General features: G+C 42.6%; 1 protein-coding gene across 6 annotated transcripts in view; it reads right to left on the bottom strand.

Moving 5' to 3' along the window:
* Nucleotides 1-13569, bottom strand: part of pde4d (phosphodiesterase 4D, cAMP-specific) — a 1628454-nt gene that overhangs the window by 134184 nt on the left and 1480701 nt on the right. The gene's annotated exons all lie outside the window — the stretch shown is intronic.

Below are 13569 nucleotides of genomic sequence, written 5' to 3'. Positions count from 1 at the left end.
ATGGTTGATCAATCCTTTGATATATTGCCCCAGATCTGTACTTGCTGTGACATGTACAGTGGTCGCTGAGTTATGTGCATGTTTCTTCCATTTGTTCAGCGAACCCATTTTTAAAATGTACTATTTAGATTGGTGTAGTTTATTGCAGCTATAATGTTGGTCTTTCATACTATGCATAATTTGCATACTGTAGTGCTGCAGATATGCAGTTGAACCTATAAACCTATAAAATATCTTAGTATAGCAGAAAATGTATGGCTGTTAGAAAATGCTACATTATAGAATTAAAGTTTTGATCTAAAAGCACGTTAGTATTGCCAGTATTGCTTCTTTTGTATAATATTTTTTCTGCTATGTCTTTACAGAGTATTATATTACTATACCATAGACAGTGAGATAAAACAAATCTTTATTGCTTTTACTCCACTATAGCCAGAGTCACAGATAGGTCATTCACAATTTTCTTTTGTTCACGGTTTATCTTATTCAATTTTGCAATTACAATTGGCTACATGTCTAGAACTAGCACAGTGTTGAATTAAATGCATTTCCGTTGAAAGCCTTTGCACTTCGACGAGCCAGGTTTCAGTTCCTCTCTGAAAATTGTGTAGCAGACTTAACAGGATACACACAGGGAAATCAGAATTCAGCTGGAGCCTCCTCCAGCTCTCCCCACCATCCCCCCAGGCTTCTCTTTGCCAAAAGAGCTGCAATCGCTTGGTGTGGTTTCAAGAGCTTGGTTGCCATTCTCACTAATGATGACTCTACTGACGTCAATGGCATTCTTATCATGCTTAGTGCGACATCAGAAACCAGCCCTCAGAGGCCACTCTTGCTGAAAGCGGACTGGTTCTCTGTAAACACTGGAGCAGATTATTGCAGTGAAAGGAATGTATGTCAGACAACATGAAAGAACACCTTCAGAAATACACCGGGAGACTATAAAAATATTGTTTTATTATTTACAAAAGTTTAACACCAGCTCATGAACTTGGGACAAAGTTATTTAAAAGTCAAATGCAGTAAAAAGCATTGTTTAAAGTTTGCATAGTGCAGGTCTTTAAGTGCTTAATTTTGTGAGCTCAGCTTCAATTTATTTAAATCGTGTTTTAAACAACTGTTTACTCTGTGTCCATATAAGATAACTGTCCACATTGGAGATGAGTATTTTGCAGGACCTATCTTTTGTCTTTTGAGAATGGCTATCAGCATGGACTTGGTCACTCAGTTGTTCCTATGTGCTGAGTTTGCTGCTATTTGAAGCAATTTTGGCTACTGCATACTGTAGGCAGGAATTCTTAGAAGAACAGAACCTCTGGCCAGGATTTAATGATGCCTGTCAGAGCAAGCTGGATGGCGGGCGGGCCCAGATAATCGCGGGGAAGGCCAAGCATGCCATTCCTGCCGGTGGAAAAAGTGATTCCCATTAAGTCAGTGGCAGGAATGGCCAATTAGGCTCATTATTGAGCCACTTAATGGGTTTTATCCCAGAATCCACTGGGATTTATTGGTGGCTAAGGGATTCACCCTGAGGGTTACATGGGTTTCCCTTGCCTCCTGAAGGCTGCCCAGCAAACCCTGTCAGATTTGCCAGTGACCTCCTGGTTGGGGGTCTCTCTTTCCAAGGCACTCTGTGCCTGATTGAGAGGTCTGACATCAGTTCCTTGCATCCAACTCCCCCTCCCCCTCCCTCACCAGCAACCCTCTCCCGGCAACCTGACTCACCTCTCTCCAGGGATTCCATGGTGATTTCTGGTGAAGGCCTCACTGTATTACCAGCAGCAGCACCACTTTAGGCAGCACTGCCCGCAAAGAAGAATTGCCAGCCTCTGTTTGGCCAACAGCTCTCGGTGGGTGGGATTTCTATCACTGGGGCCCTAATTCTCAGGGAAGGTCTAGCACTGAGCAGTTGACTGCCTGACAGGCACTTAATTTGGTTGGGTCCCCCCCACTGAAGTGGCATGGGTTTCCCATCGATTCTCCAACTTGTGGATGGGCCCCACATCAGGAACATTAAATCCAGCCCTCTATTACTAACTGTAATCGCTTCAAGTCGCAAAAGGATTGGACTTTGTTTGTACCATATTCCAACCACCCTCTGGGTGAAAATTTTTTTCTTCGCTCCTTTTGCCATTTATTTTGAACCTGAGCCCTCTAGCCCTTGATGCTTTCTTGAGTGGGAACGGTTTCTCACTATTTACACTGTCCATACCCCTCAGGATCTTGAATACCTCTATCAAGTCTCCTCTCAGTCTTCTTTTCTCCAAGGAGAACAGTCTCAAACTGTCCTAATAGCTGCAGTTCTTTATCCCGGGAATCATTCTTGTGAATCTGCACTCTTTCCAATGCCTTCCTTAAGTATGGACGCAGTACTCCAGATGAGGCTTAAATAGTGTCTTATACAAGTTCACATGACCTCCTTACTCCTGTACTCAATGCCCCTATTAATAAACCCTAAGATGCTATATGCTATATTAACTGCTCTCTCAACATGCCCTTCCATCTTCAATGACTCATACAGATATACACCAAAGCCCCTCTGTTCCTGCATCCCTTTTAGAGTTTTTCCCTTTACTTTCTGCCATCTCTCCATATTCCTTCTGCTGTAAAGAGCCACCTCACATTTCCCTGCATTGAACTTCATCTGCCACTTGTCTGCCCAATCCCCCAGCATGTCTAAGTCCTTTGGAAATTCAAGACTATCCTCATCACAGTTGACAAGGTTCCAATCTTTGTATCAGCTGCAAATTTTGAAATCATGCCCTAAATACCATAGTCTATATATGTATATCAGGAAGAGCAAGGATCCCAACACTGACCCCTGGGGGACTCCATTACAGACCTTCCTCCAATTTGAAAAACAACCATTTATCACTACTCTCTATTTCCTGTCACTGAGCCAATTTCTTATTCAAGTGCCTACTTTCCCTTTTATTCGAAGGAGTAAGTGAGAGATAATGGAGTGATAATGAAGTCATGGATAGGAAGAACATAAGGGGTGAAGCCAGCACTTTGGGAGGGAAGATAACTAAGACTGCCACTATTGGTACAGGGGCAGGAAGCTGATGGCTAAGTTTTTTTTTGTGGGGGCCTGCAGAGGGTGAATGAAAAGGGAAGAAAATCCAAGCAGTATGCTTTGTAGGGGAGGCAGGAAACATATGAGGAAAGAGAATGCAATGAACTGACAGGTTAGATGGGGCAAGCTTAAATTTGGAAGGGAAGAGTAGAGAGTCCTACTTGAATCGATTTTAATGGGGAGAAGAGTACAAGATTGTATTTAGGAAGGAGATAGAGGAATGCCAACACAAACTGGGAGGAAGACAAAGACCACAGAAGGTTTCAATGAAGTCTGCAATGCAAAAGGAGGGAATTCAACCCATTATTCCTGGGGTGGAATAATGTGAAATTAACCTTACGGCCCTATGTTCCTATAATCTCCTTGAGGTAAAGGTCACAAGCCTTTTTGAATGCTTTTATGCCTGTACAAGAGTTTTTAGAGATGTGTGTAAATATACTCCTAAATTCCTCTTTCTGTTCCTCCACATCTCAATAGTTTCTCATCATGAAAAAAGATATTCTGATTTTTCTGCAATCCAAAATGGGTCAATCTCACAGTTCAACACTGAACTCCATCTGACATTACTTTATCCCCTTACTATGTCCCTTTGTAATGCATCTCTCCCAGTTATACTGTAGTTCTACATTGTGTCTCCTAACTTATTTTACCTGAAAACTTGGATATATGATTTGGCTATATTGCTTCATCTGGTGAAAAGCCTGTGCCCAAGTACAGATCCATAGGGAACAACAACCCTTATTCAAGTACATTTTCTTTATTATTATTCTCTATTTCATTCTTCCTTGTCATAAATCAACCAACCAACCCATGCTGTGAAGAACAGATACTCTTGCCAAAGTGCAACTAGGGATGGGCAATAAATGCTGGCCCAGTCAGTGAAGCCCACATCCGGTGAATGAATTTTAAAAAACAGGCCCATAAAATCTTTTCCCTTTTCTTTCCCCAGGAATGCCGAGGTTGTTAGTACCCCCAATACCTGCTCCCTGCCCCCTACTACTCTGGCCCCTCCCACCAATCTGGCAGATATTGTGATTCATCCATTGCAGTGAGGACATGCACCACTTTAATGAGAAACAGGCAAACTCCCCCGGCCCTGCATAAGCTGGAAGGGTCAGAGATGGAGTTTCCTAACAGGCCATCCAGGCACTTATCTTAGGATCAAAGGTTCATGGGTTTTCCGGGCCATAATCCCTCCTGCTTGGCGGCTGATTGTGCCATTTCCCTTTCTATTCCATAATTTTTTCCATATGGATTCTATCTTAATGTAACCCTCTGAAGCATCCTTTTTTAAACTCTAATAAAATCTTTTACTAACATTGGCACACTACCTTCACATTTCCTTTTCATCCCTCCTGATAATGTTATACACAGGAATATTTAGTTTGTGGCCCTGTCCAGATCTAAGCCAGAATTCTGTTACAGTTGCAGTCTCACACCTCAGCATAATCATTAATGCTTCAAACGCTCCAGTTTTATTGGGAGTACTTTGTGTATTCAGATACATAACATTCAATCTTGACTTCATTTTTAGCAATCTTACGTTTTTTAATTCTTCCTCCTATTTTGTTATTTTTTAGTACTCTTGTTTCTCTCTTTCCTTCATCACTTGCCCATTTACTTTCCTTTCTGCTTTATCATCTTATTCTTCCCTTTACTATCACTCCTTACTGCATTACTCAGTCAAATGCCGCACTGAAGTCAAGGGCAGTTACTCTCACCTCATCGCTTGAGTTCAGCTCTTTGGTGCATGTTTGGATCAAGGCTGCAATGAGGTCAGGAGCTGAGTGGCCCTGGCAGGACTCAAACTGATTGTCAGTGAGCAAGTTATTGGAGAGAAAGTGTCACTCGATAGCACCATCAATGACCCCTTCCATCACTTTACTGATAATTGAGAATAGACTGATGGGCAGTAATTGGCTGGGTTGGATTTGTCCTACTCTTCTTAACCTTCTTCAGCTTCTTGAGAATTCATAATCAGCCAGCAATTTACTTTATGAAAGCCTCATGTTATTTCCTCTACTAAAAGTCTATTAATCTGAATAGCAACCCTATCTAAGGCTCTTTTCTTATTCTCTATTAAACATCACATAGCAAGAAGCAGATAAAGATGATTATAGGCACCCTCCACGTCAGGCCCTGCCATCAATGCATTGCACAAACTGTCATTTGCCTTCCCATTGCAAAGCACTAGTTGAGAGGCATCCACTCAGAGGTTATTAGGCTGAGCCAGAGAGGAATGTATGAGTGATGCATGAGTGGGTAGTAGGAACAGGAAACAGAAACAAGCAGAATTGGTTGATGGGGGAGTCACGAGATATTTGTACACGGCTGAAGAGCTTCAGGTCCTGCTTTTAGAAAGACATTAGCAGAGCATTGCACCCATATATGCTATCACTGGAATGTTCAGTCGATGACTGGTCAATTAGAGGAGTTCACTACTATTGTAGGGTAGCCAAGTTGTGCTATTAATGTTAAAGTTGACCTGCAGACACTTCTTGGGTGCAAACATTAATTATATTTACGATATACTCAGCAGCAACAGCATGTGTTTTCAACCCCATCTGTATCTCTACACTGACTGCTGAGGTAGCCCGTGCGACTCTCCTATTGGTTACTACAGATCATGTGATCTTCCTTAACAAGTATTATTCTTAAAGGTACATTACACACTAAATTAAACCATAATTACTACAACTACCCATCTCTCTACCACCATAATGATGGGTTTGCATTGCTGCAGCACACCTTGAAACCATGAGGCATATGGTCACTCCTTGTAGATCTTCAGCAGATGCCCAGTTACTGAGGCTTGTAAGGACAGTCTTAGATTCTGGCATAGATGGTGCCATTAGCATCTGGGGCACCAGGCTGGAGAGTGCTGTCACTTCCGGATTCCAAGGGATCCTGACACTGATTTGATTGGTGCCATTAAGTCTGCTTTCCTGCAAATCAGTACCTAGCTGTCAGCAGCATGTTTGCCCTCCCATCAGTTCACCTCAGAGGCTTGCATTTGTGGCAGACAGCTAGCAGCCTGTCCGTGCAGGCACTATTTTTGGCATGATTTGGAAATATCTTAGAAGAAGTGATATGTTAAAGGACTCTCCTGAGGCAATGCAAACGGAGAAGGATTTGTACATGTCGGCATATTTATTGTAGGAATGAGTTATGGCCAAACTACTCATGCGCTGGGAAGATGTAGAAATCATGGGAGATCTTCCGTATCAGATTTATCGTCTTTATAGAGACATGAATAACATACAACATCATTAAGCCAGCACTGATAGAAAGCATGATGAATTGTGTAATTGTGTCATTATTGCCTCATTTAAACTCAGCTCCCATAGATGGAAGGCAATTCTCTGTCTTTTAAAATTAAGGCGAACATGGATCCAACAGAGAGGGTCCCCTATCCATTTTGTGGGCCCATTCCAGTGTGCTTGAAAATTGGCCAATATGGAGAAGAAATTCAACCCTATAAAGTTCTCTGACATAAATGAAAACTTAGAACACTTCCAAATGTTTATATATTGGCAACAAATTTCTTGTGAATTATATCTCAGTTGTGCCATGGAAGTACTCTAGTAACTGACAGGTACTGTTCATTATTAGTATCAAATTTAACAATATATTATCTACCAGAGTGCATTTTTCAGTGGCCCCCAACTCAAGCTGCCCCCTCCCCCTTCCCCTGACTTTTATGAACTTTATGCAGAACTCCTCCTGGATCCACAATAAAAGTGGGCCACTGATGACTACCACTTGCCTTACCTCTCAATCTCCTGCCCTCCTCCATTCCCCTGCTCCCACCCAGATTCACAATGGGTCCACAGTTGATATCGTCTTCAGGACAAGGAGCACTGCACTGGTCACATCTTGGTGCTGTGAGAGGTCCAATATGTATAGAATTCAAACATGATTGTTGTGGATGTGGTCTTATGTAACAAACAGGCTACAATGCACCTTCTCCATTGTATTGTAATTACTTTAGTTAATCCTATATAATTAAAGTGCGATATCCAACCACTTATCATTGGCAGATTTAAGACATTTATTAATGAAAGGGGAGGAGTTAAAGGATCACCTCAGCAGGATTAGTAAACTAATACCATTGTCCCGGTAGACCGATTGTGTCAGCCTGTTCCTGCCCCACGGAACTCATTTCTCGTTATCTTGACTCCCTTCTCTCTCCCCTTGTCCAGTCCCTTCCCACCTACATCCGTGATTCCTCTGACACCTTATGTCACAACAACAATTTCCAGTTCCCTGGCCCCAACCGCCTCCTCTTCACCATGGACGTCCAGTCCCTCTACACCTCCATCCCCCAACAGGATGGTCTGAGGGCCCTTAGCTTCTTCCTCGAACAGAGGCCCGAACAATCCCCATCCACCACTACTCTCCGTCTGGATGAACTTGTTCTCACACTGAACAATTTCTCCTTTAACTCCTCTCACTTCCTCCAAATAAAAGGTGTGGCTATGGGTACCCACATGGGCCCCAGCTATGCCTGTCTCTTTATGGGGTATGTGGAATATTCCTTGTTCCAGTCCTACTCCGGCCCCCTCCCACAACTCTTTCTCCGGTACATTGATGATTACTTCAGTGCTGCTTCATGCTCTCGTTGGGACTTGGAATAATTTATTAATTTTGCATCCAATCTCCACCCCTCCATCATTTACACATGGTCCATCTGTGACACTTCCCTTCCCTTCCTTGACCTCTCTGTCTCAATTTCTGGTGATAGACTGTCCACCAATATCCTTTACAAGCCTACCGACTCCCACAGCTACCTCGACTACAGCTCCTCACACCCCGCTTCCTGTAAGGACTCCATCCCATTCTCTCAGTACCTTCGCCTCTGTTGCATCTGTTCTGATGATGCTACCTTCAAAAATAGTTCCTCTGACATGTCCTCCTTCTTCCTTCACCTAGATTTTCCACCCACGGTAGTCGACAGGGCCCTCAACTGTGTCCGGCCCATCTCCCGCGCATCCGCCCTCACGCCTTCTCCTCCCTCCCAGAAACATGATAGGGTCCCCCTTGTCCTCACTTATCACCCCACCAGCCTCCGCATTCAAAGGATCATCCTCTGTCATTTCTGCCAACTCCAGCATGATGCCACCATCAAACACATCTTCCCTTCACCCCCCCGGCGGCATTCCGTAGGGATCGTTCCCTCCGGGACACCCTGGTCCACTCCTCCATCACCCCCTACTCCTCAACCCCTACCTATGGCACCTCCCCATGCCCACGCAAAAGATGCAACACCTGCCCCTTCACTTCCTCTCTCTTCACAGTCCATGGGCCCAAACACTCCTTTCAAGTGAAGCAGCATTTCACTTGCATTTCCCCCAACTTAGTCTACTGCATTCATTGCTCCCAATGCGGTCTCCTCTACATTGGAGAGATCAAACATAAACTAGGGGACCGCTTTGCAGAACACCTGCGGTCTGTCCGCAAGAAAGACCCAAACCTCCCTGTCACTTGCCATTTTAACACTCCATCCTTCTCTCCTGCTCACATGTCTGTCCTTGGCTTGCTGCATTGCTCCAGTGAAGCCCAACGTAAACTGGAGGAACAGCACCTCATCTTCTGACTAGGCACTTTACAGCCATCCGGACTGAATACTGAATTCAACAACTTTAGATCTTGAACTCCCTCCTCCATCCCCACCCCCTTTCCATTTCTTCCCCTTCCTTTTGTTTTTTCCAATATTTTATATAGATTTTTCTTTTCCCACCTATTTCCAATATTTTTAAATCTTGTATGCCCTGCTAGTCTTTCCACCCCAGCCCCACTAGAGCTGTACCTTGAATGCCCTACCATCCATTCTTAATTAGCACATTCGTTTAGATATTATCACCACCTTCAACACCTCTTTGTTCCTTTGTCTGTGATATCTTTTGATTATCTGCCCTATCACTGCTTGCTTGTCCCTACAACCATACCACCCCCCAACTTCTCTCCCCCCACCCACCCCCACCTTAAACCAGCTTATATTGCACCCCTCTCCTAATATTCACTCAGTTCTATTGAAAGGTCATGAGGACTCAAAACGTCAATTCCTTTCTTCTCCGCCGATGCTGCCAGACCTGCTGAGTTTTTCCAGGTACTTCTGTTTTTGTTTTGGATATCCAGCATCTGCAGTTTTCTGTTTTTATCCCACATTCTCACCCTGTTCCAGTCATAGAACAGGAAATTTTCAGAATCAGAAAATGCAACAATGTCCAACAAACCTACCTGCTTTGATTGATGCTTATTCTATCTACCCACTTTCTCTTAATATCCCTCAATCTCTTCTCTTTTTCAGAAATGTTTTTTGAACTGATGTGGACTGTCCAGTTCAATGGCCTGCCCAGATAATTCATAGCAATAGCCTATTTTGTTTGGATGAAAACCTTCTGATTGGGTTTTGTTATTATTCCTAATTTTTAACTGGTATCCACTGGTATTCGAATCTTTACCACAGCAAGCAAGTTTACTCTGCAATGTTTACATAAGAATCAGTGTCTGGAAGGAATCAAAGATAAAGTGCAAATAAAAACAGAATTGATAATAACGAGCTAAAAGAAAGAAAAAGAAAGGTTTACTCAAGAAAAAATAGCATCAGATGAATTAAGAGTGGTGCTTTCAAAAGTTTAAGAGTATCGAAATCATTTTGTTAGAATCTCAAGTGCAACAAGCAGAGAGTACACTCTTGATACAAAGCACCATCACTATATTTTCATCAGCCCTTGTACAGGTGCCATTCACTATTTGTAAAGACATTATTTGGTCATTTTTGGTTATACAATGTAATGCAATAGTTCCAAGATGCACTATCACTGTTAGCATTATACTTACAGTATACCATTTACGGATAAAGAGACCAGTGTTGACAGCTTTCAAACCACAATCAGCAGGGTGGAGAACCTCAAGGATACAAGAGATATAACCCAAGTAACAACCCTACCATGAGGGTGCACTTCAATTCTGACACTTATTCAGTTTACTTTAAACATATTTGATAGGTAGTACACATCAAATGGATCACCTGACAACCATGCTGCAAATTGTTCATTGTGATAAATTATAGCTCATTAACAGAAAATAGTAGTCCATGTATATGACAAATATAATCTGATTTTTGTTACTGTTGCCCAGTTGATATTCCAATATAAAGATTTATATTTTTTCCAAGTTTATGATCTTTCTAGATAAAAGCATTAAGTTCTTCCTTCCCTGGATCACAGTTTAACAGGGTGTTCTCATGTTATACCCGTTAACAGTGTAATGCGACACGGTATGATCATCCATTTAAGCTATCAAATTAAATTATTTTCTATTAATGAACACTTCGTCAATGCAATGTCAGTTGATTGTTTATTTAGGAATCAATAACTTTCTTTAGTTAAACTTATTGGTTCAGCTCTATAGTGTTGGTACACAAGGATACTGGATCACATTCCCAATAATATAGCCAATTCTGCTTCTGATTATAATGAATACAAGAAGACAAATGGAAGTTCATAGCTTTTAATGTGGCAATGTTTGGACTTTCTGTTCAATTCTGCCTTCTTGCAAGTCAAAAATACACAAAGAAACTGCAGTGAAATGTTCAAGCAGTAAAACAGGAAGCAGCTATTTCCCAATCTGATGTTCAATGCCAAAGTCTTCCTGTTGACTTTGGCACCTGCTGCATTTTGCAATGGGTATTGAACAACCAACTAAACCACAATTCAGGCCCACTGATTTATGATGACAGTTGAGTTTAGAAGATGCTGGGAAACACTAGAATATCAAGTATCCTATAAAGCTGCTTGTTTCACTTGTTATTGTTTAAAATATTTTATTGGCTGAATTTAATACTGGTAGCGGTTGCACTGATGGTGGGCTGGAAAGCCGGGGGCAACCCGACCGATTCCGTTTCCAAGAGGCCTGATACGATTCTATGCTCAGCGCGCCGGGGCTCCAGTACCTATAAGGGTGGCAATCCTGTCCCCAAGAGCTGCTGGCCAATTGGACAGCCAGCAGCCTTTCAGTACTAGCAGCATTACAGGAATGGTGGATACTGCTGGGACTACACCAGGCCAGCACCAGCAAGGTGGAGTAGGCCTCAAAACATAGGTACGAGGGCCAATGGGGCAGGCCATAGCAAGAGGAGGGGGTGTTTCATCAGGGGATGCCCTTGCCGCTGATGCATTGGTAGAACGCCACTGGCAGCAGAAGAGGCCCTGAGGTGGATACTTAAGGGCTTCAATTTGCCTCTGAGCAGGAAGGCCATCATTGTACAGAGTCGGGGAGGTGAGGGGAAATCCAGCCCCACCTTCTTCCTGATTCTATGCCTACCTCTCCACCTACCTCGCTTCTTGCTCTCCTGGGCTAGACTTAATTCTGCCCTTTATGTGCAGCTACAGCCATCAAGGCCTACATTTTCACATCAGTCATTTTAACACTGACTGGATAACCTAGACTCACAACTCTCCTTGGCAAGGACTTTCACTTGATCCCACTGATTGCTGGGTGTTGACAACAGTAAACATATGCACCTTCCACTGTGGCAGATTAGTCATTTTCAGTTTGGTGTTATGGGGAATGATTTCTCAGTCAGGTCAATATTGGCTTGTACAGTCTATAACCAACCTCACAGTAGACAAGAAAATGGCAATGTAACTTTGAACAAGCTGCACAGGTACAGGGACTTGAATATACAACATTGATTCAAAGTTGGATTTGTTATGTTGGAGCAGCAGCATATACACCAATATCATCTGGACACTGTTGAAGAATCGAACTCAGTATAATCAGGCAGATTCAGCAGGAAGGGAACTGGGTTGTATTACAGGATTTGAATATAAGTGGTTCTGTAATATGAATGGAATGGAATGTTACAGTAATGTAAGCATTTTTTTGTGAAAGCAGGACCGGTACCATTGGGACAGTCTACATCTGAACTGTGCTGGGACCAGTGTTCAAGTTATTTCTTCTATTCTTTGATGGGATGTGGGTGTCACTGTAAAGGCCAGCATTTGTTGTCCACTTGAACTGAGTGGCTGCTAGGCTATTTCAGAGGGCAGTTAAGAGTCAACCACATTACTGTGAATCTGGAGTCACATGTAGGCCAGACCAGGTAAGGATGGTAGATTTCCTTTAGTGAACCAGATATTTTTTTACACTGAACAATGGTTTTGTGGTTATCATTAGACTTCAAACCCAGATCCTCAGAGCATTACCCTGGTCTCTGGATTACTAGTCCAGTGACAATACCACTATGCCACTGCCTCCCCATGAACCACAAATTAGGGAAGTAGTGAGGTTTTAAACTAGGCAGTAAAGGCAAGGGATCAAATGTGGTAGGATATGGTAAATCAGAGAGTAGAGACAAGGCAAAGGTAGCAAGGTATTAGCATGGGAAATGATAAACAGACCGTGGCAGGAAGGGATAGAGAGTACAAAGCTGCAAATACATCATCAGGTAAGGCTAGAGGTTACAAAAATAATAAAAGGACAAAACTAAAGGCTCTGTCTCTGATTGCACATAGCATTTGTAACAAAACAGATGAACTGAGAGTACAAACAGAAATAAATAAGTGTGATTTTAAAAAATACATTCACAGGATGTGGACTTCGCTGGCTGGGCCAGCATTTATTGCCCATCCCTAGTTGCCCTTGAGAAGGTAGTAGTGACCTGCCTTCTTGAACTGCGGCAGTCCATGTAGTGTAGGTACACCATAGAGTGGCTAGGCAGGGAGTTGATAGCTATTACAGAGACATGGCTGCAGGATGATACAGATTGGGACCTGAATATTGAAGAATACATGACATTTAGGAAGGGCAGGAAGCTAGGAAAAGGTGGAGGGGTGGCTCTGTTAATTAATGGTGGCATAAACGCAATAGAGAGGGATGGCATAAGTTGTAGAAATGGTTTGGATAGAGATGAGAAATGATAAAGGCAATAAATAATTTGTGGGAGTAGTGTACAGGCCTCCTAACAATAGCCATATGGTAGGACAGAGTACAAAGGAATAAATAATTGGAGGTTGTGAGAAAGGTATGTTGATAATCATGGGAGATATTAATCTACAAAGAGACTGGACAAATCAGATCAGAAAAGGTAGCCTAGATGAGGGGTTCATAGAGTGTTTTAGGGATAGTTTCTTAGAATAGCACTTTCTGGGGTCATCCAGAGAACAGACTATGCTAGACCTGGTATTGTGCAATGAGATGGGGATAATTAATGATCTCATAGTGAAGGCACCCCTAGGTAGCACCAATCATAATATGGTCAAATTTTACAATCAGTTTGAGGGAGAGAAGGGTGGGTCCAAGACTAGTATTTTAAACTTAAATAAGGGCATGAAAGCAGAACTAGCTAAAGTGAACTGGCAAACGAGGTTAAAGGTAGGACAGGTTAATAGAGATGCAGTTGCAGACATTTAAAAGGATATTTCAGAATACACAGAATAGATACATTCCAATGAGAAAGAAAAATTCCAAGGGGAGGTTCCACCATC

This window comes from Carcharodon carcharias, chromosome 1, assembly GCF_017639515.1.
Source record: "Carcharodon carcharias isolate sCarCar2 chromosome 1, sCarCar2.pri, whole genome shotgun sequence".
NCBI lineage: Eukaryota > Metazoa > Chordata > Chondrichthyes > Lamniformes > Lamnidae > Carcharodon > Carcharodon carcharias.
Note: the sequence above shows the minus strand (reverse complement) of the source record. Positions and strands in the feature narration are given on the sequence as shown.